This window comes from Olea europaea, unplaced genomic scaffold (genome assembly GCF_002742605.1).
Source record: "Olea europaea var. sylvestris unplaced genomic scaffold, O_europaea_v1 scaffold2412, whole genome shotgun sequence".
NCBI lineage: Eukaryota > Viridiplantae > Streptophyta > Magnoliopsida > Lamiales > Oleaceae > Olea > Olea europaea.
Genome location: NW_019242290.1, coordinates 39,708 through 45,531, shown reverse-complemented (window position 1 = coordinate 45,531; position 5,824 = coordinate 39,708).

Here is a 5,824-nt window from a genome sequence, read left to right as displayed (position 1 = left end):
CAATATCTCTATTCCGAATTAAATATATAAAGATTATCACGTACTTGGTTCTTGTTTTACCCTCAAAGATTCGTACTTTCTCTCGAAACCTACAAACCTAGGTTATATTGTTCTTAGATCACGCCTAAATTTCCCTCTCTCGAGCGTCAAATTTAGAACATCAATTCATTCAATTGGTGATCAGGCAAAAGAAAGCATTAAGCAAGAACGATATAAATTCAATTCTGGAAAATTAAATAGAAATACTATAAAGAAATTGAATCATGTCTCAAATAGGTTACATCAAACCCTAGATTTAATAACTTCGTTCATGATTGAAAAGAAGAACATGATAAAATACAAATCAAATTGCATGAAGGAGAGAAAGATAAGAAAAAACTCAGGTCGTTGCTCTATTTCTCAATCTTGTGGCTTGATTTCTCAGTTTCTCCCTTCTTCTTCTCCAAAATCGGGTCGATCTTCTCTCAATTGGTGCCTCTCTTTCTCTTGCCTCTTCAGCCGTCTAACCCCCTTTCTCTTGTTCTTCAGCTGGGTATTTATATTTTCTAAGGGTCCTCAAGGGTTAGGGTGTGATTTTTGGGCCGAAAAAATACTTAAAAACCCGGATGTTAATGTTTTGGAAACGGGCGCCATGGCGCCCAGGTCTGGCGCCGTGGCGCCCAAGTCTCTGCCCTTTTTTTTTCCTTGGGCACCATGGCGCCCAGGTCTGGCGCCGTGGCGCCCAATGTTCTGCTTCTTTTTTTTTTCCTTGGGCACCATGGCGCCCAGGTTTCTGCTGGAATTGCCTCTCTTTCGAGCGCCATGGCGCCCCTTTTTCGGCGCCGTGGCGCCAATGCCACTGCTTTAATCCTCTTCTCTTTATTTTTCTAAGCCTATTTCCCACTCCAACCTTATTCAATACTTGCTTATTCATGCTCCATTTCATTGATCATCATTTTTGCTCATCACCGGCTCCCAATAGTGATATTTTCTTGAGAATTGTCCAAACTGCAAAACAACACTAACAAACACATCAAAACGTTCAAAAATGCTCAATAACACATCAAAAAACTCGATTTAGAAGCTTTAGTTTAATGAGTGAATTACACTCATCAATCACGCCTAAATTTGCCTCTCTCGAGCGCCAAAATTTAGAACATCAAATCAATCAATTAGTGACAAGTTAATTGAAAGCATTGTGCACAAACAACATAAATAAATTAATGGAAACATTAATTGAAATAATTAAAATGGAATTCAAACATGTCTAAAGCAGGCTACATCAACCCTAGGATTAAAGTTTAGTGCATAATTGAAAGAATTAACACAAGTAAATTAAAATGAAAGCACATGGAAAAGAAAAAGGAATGGAAAAACTCGTTTGTAGCAGCTTGATTTCTTCCCCAACTGTATTTGTCTTTCCAGCGGTGCCCCTTTTTCTCCTTTCTTCCTTTTCAATCCCAGAAGTTTGAGCCAATGAAAATCCCCTTCAATTGTTCTGTAATTGCCGATTGTTCTCCCCAAAATTCTCTTGCACGTTCCCCCTATACATGGCTGGTTTCCACAGATTTGTAATGTGCGGCTCTCCCCTTTTTTTAGGTTTTGGGTGGTATTTATAGTTTCTAGGAGTTTTGGATGGGTTGGAGTCGACTTGGACCGAGAAATATATTTTAGAAATCTGAATTTCCCTTTCTAGGAATGCAGCACCTGGGCATTGCGATTTGGGCACCTGGGAGCTGAGTTTCTGTTGGAATTACAGCATTGTGGTGCCTGGGCGCTGAGGGTATAACGCCCGATTCGCCCGAAACGGCATTCTGTGTGTGTTTCAGTATTTTTAGCATAACTTTCTCGTTCGATATCCAATTGAAGTGATTCAAGATGCGTTGGAAAGGTAATTCAAAGGGCTACAAATTTTCTTCGGGCATCATTCTCCAATTAGATCGTTTGCTATGTCGAAAATGGGTCTGAATGTGGGACTAAAAATCCGGTGCAAAACTTTTCAGTTGGAAAATGATTTATGATCATATCTTGATTAAATTTGATCCCTTTTGACACCTTCCTTCATCCAATTGACCCCTACCACTCTCGGATCATCATTGCAAGTTCCGATACAACTTTTAATTATGTGCACTTAGTCCTCAAACTTTGGATCTCTTACATTTTGGTCATTTCATCCAATTTCGCCAACTTTTGCCTATTTCTTTTATTTGGCCTCTTTTAGCACTTGTTTTCTCCACTTCATCCATCCTTCAAAATAGCGTGAAAACCACATGTTAGAACCTCTAAAATACTCTCCAAGATAGCAAAATCATGAAATTAATGGCATAATATAATGAGTGTAAATCACTCATCACCACACAACTCATATTTTCATGTCCACTTGTTTCAACCACTGTAGAGTTAAAACTTTTGTGTAAAGGAATTCCAGTCATATCATTCACTTCAAACTTCCGTTTCGCATGTGAGCTTAATTCTCGATTGCAATGATATAACCTCGATTTCGAATGACTTGTTTTATGATTGTAGCCGAGATGGACTGTGTTTATTATCCATATTCCATAAATATCTGTAGATGCAGTGATCCTAGCTTTAAAAATCTGTCTGGATTGTTGGTTGGGGCTTTGAAGGACCACTGGTGCTGGTAGGCCTTCGACCTTAACGGCCACATGTTGAAGTCACATATTTTATTTTCCCTTCGTCTCACTTTTTCGAATTCCTTCTTCTAACTGGAAAACCTATACGATATGCATATTTTTTTGTAGAAATCGCACAATTCATTGTCGTCCTTAAACATCATACCCACCTCAGGCATCGTCGGACCATCTTCTTCTAACAGTTCCTTCTCTGCTGATATCATGTTGTCTGCAACATTCTCATTGACATCTCTCTCCACCAAAAAATCATCCCTTATGTCTTCCACAAAAACTTCTGTTGCAACACAATTGATGTAATATCAGTTCAGACAAATCACAAATTACAGAATACCAAATATACCAACGAAAATTTCTTCTTGTTATTATCTTTGTGTTGAATCAGTTTTTAATGGTTCTAAGGAAGCCTTCAACTAATTCAGATATTCTACAGGAAGCTTTCGAAATTTACAAGTTTCATTACATTTATTACCTATATTTATTGAGCCATTTAAAGCTGTTTGAAAACGGAGAGATGTTTTCTAAAGAAAAAAATGATTAGAGAGATCTATAACCTCTAATGTTTTCAACGCCAATAAATGTTCGAAAAGAGAAATGAAGTTTTCAATGCCGATAAATGAAAAGAAAAATGCTTTCAATGCTAATAAACTATTCGAAAAGAGAAACAACAGCCTTCACTCTAATGTTTTCAATGCCAATAAAATGTTCGAAAAGAAAAACGAAAAGAATGGAGAGTTCGACAGAAAAATTATTGCCATCTTCACTGGAGTTGGGTATCACCATTTTCACAATTGGGGAAACATGAAATCTCAGGTTATCGTTGCTTCGGAAACGACGGGTGCAGTGAACGGTACCAAAATGGAGGGAAATGATAGGGACGGGTTTGGGTGTGGTCTATTGTCTTTTTCTAGGTTTTATGTTAACCAAAGTGGTCAACAAAAAAAGTAATTGTAGCTCAGTGGTCAACAATTTTATTTTTTATTTTTTATTGTAGCTTGAAAATTTGAATTTCTGTTCCGCTTCTGTGAGTTCGGTCTATACAAGAGGCTTTAGTGTTAAAAAAAAATATTCCAATTATTAAAATTTAGAAAGAATGGGGGCCAAACGAGGGCTAATTTCAAAATGCCGAGAAACTAAGAAAAAGGGTTTAAACAAAAACCTAGACTAAAGTAACTAAAATTGTAAATAATTCAAACTAAACCAAATGACAAAAGTAACACTAAAACTTAAAAAAATAGCTTTTGAGACCTAAATGAACTCAAATGACTAAAATCCAACATACCTTATAACAAAATAGTAAGTTCAGTCCGTCTCATCGTTCCTTTCTTGAAAAGATATTATGGATCCAAATCTGAGTTTGAACATCAAACCCGCAATTTGCTTTTTTTTCCCCCCATTTTCGATTCAACTAGTCCTTAGTCCACTCGATCATCTGTTTTATATCAGTAAACTAAAATGATCTCTATTGTAAAATTTAGGAACAAAATAAAATTAGATCCAAAATAAATTGGAAAATTAATTTATTTAATGACCATTAACGATACTTTTCGTAAAAAATAAAAATAAAATGAAGAAGAAGAAGAAGAAAATAACATTTTAATTGTTAAATCAAGAATTCACCACTTCGGGTTCAATTATGCTGGGTGTACAGAGTTGTGAATAGAAACCCCCACACACACTCACGGCAGGCGTTTGTGAGTGTTCGGTAGGGGTTCCTAGAACACCTACCTTGTACCTCAGGCATTTCCCTTTCGGGTTTGTAATGACATTGCAATTGCATTTATAGTGTGGAAACAAATAGAAAAGTCAAGAAGAGAAAATTAAGAATAGGACAGTGAGGGTGATTGGGGGTAGAATTCAAGTTTGGGCGTTGGCAGGAGCAATTTAGCTTTGCATGGGTTGATATTAAGCTCGTGTTCGACAATCATTATTTAGAAAAAAATAATGTTTTAAATAATGATTTCTAAGATATTGTATGATTAAAAAGCATTGAGTTTACGTGCAAAATATTTTATTGTGTGACATAGTTGAAAATGAGACATAGAAAAAAGAGTTTTCAAATAATAAATATCAAACAGGGGCTAAAATTTGTTAACAATCAAATGGTATAAGAGTTTTCATATGTTACGATTATCCTATACAACAATACACGTTTAAACTAATATTAAGATTGTCCACTTCGATGCTCGAAGTCAATTTGGACATTACAAATGAATAAAACATGAATCAATCTTGTTATATGTACACAACAATGCTACAAGTACGGAAAATTCAACATAAATTTTACAAAATGAACACTTGGTGGGTTTTCATTGAAAGATATAAAAAAAAATGGCCGTGAGGGTGTTGACACAACATCACTCTGTCAAATTTCTGTGAGAAAAGTCTGTAAGTGATACTTTTTCATATGTACAATGATGATTAACAAGATTTGTCGACATTTATGATTTGATATCATCATATTCATATACAATAAGGCCCCATTTGATTGTTAGCAATTTTCCATGGAAAATGGAAAATTAAACCCATTTTCCATCTTTTGGATCTTTGATACCCCTACCCCCTCCTTTTTTTCCAAGGAATTCATTTTCTTTGTTGTCTTGGGGAGCAGCAATTTTTCAAGTTTTCATGGAATTCGAATTCTCATAGGCCATTGTAGCGATTTTTTTTTTCAATTTTATTATTATTTTTTTGTTGGCAATTGAAACAAATTTTAAGAATTATTGTAAAAAAATATTTTCCTTTAATCGACAAATTTCATGTAAAACAAAGCCAAACAAACACCAAAAGATAAATGATTTTCTTGAATTTTTTTTTTGGCAATGAAACAAATTTTATTCTCAATACCAGTAAATTTCATCCCTTTAATTAACAATTTTCATGTAAAACAAAGTCAAACGAACACTTAAACATACTTTTATTTCAACATTTTTCACGTGAAAAAATATACTAATCAAACACAATAATTTACAATTTCCAGGAAAATAATTTTTAGACAATTTAATTTCTTAAAATTCATTTTTCTACTCAAATTTCATCTTTATAATCAAACGGACCCTAAGTGAAGAGTGTGTTATGGGGTTTTTGAATATGCATAGCTATATTTTTTTAAGTTGGAACAAGTTAGGACATTTTCAAAATGCTTTTATAAGCGAGGCCCGTCTGAGTAAATCCCTCAAATATAAATAGAAAAG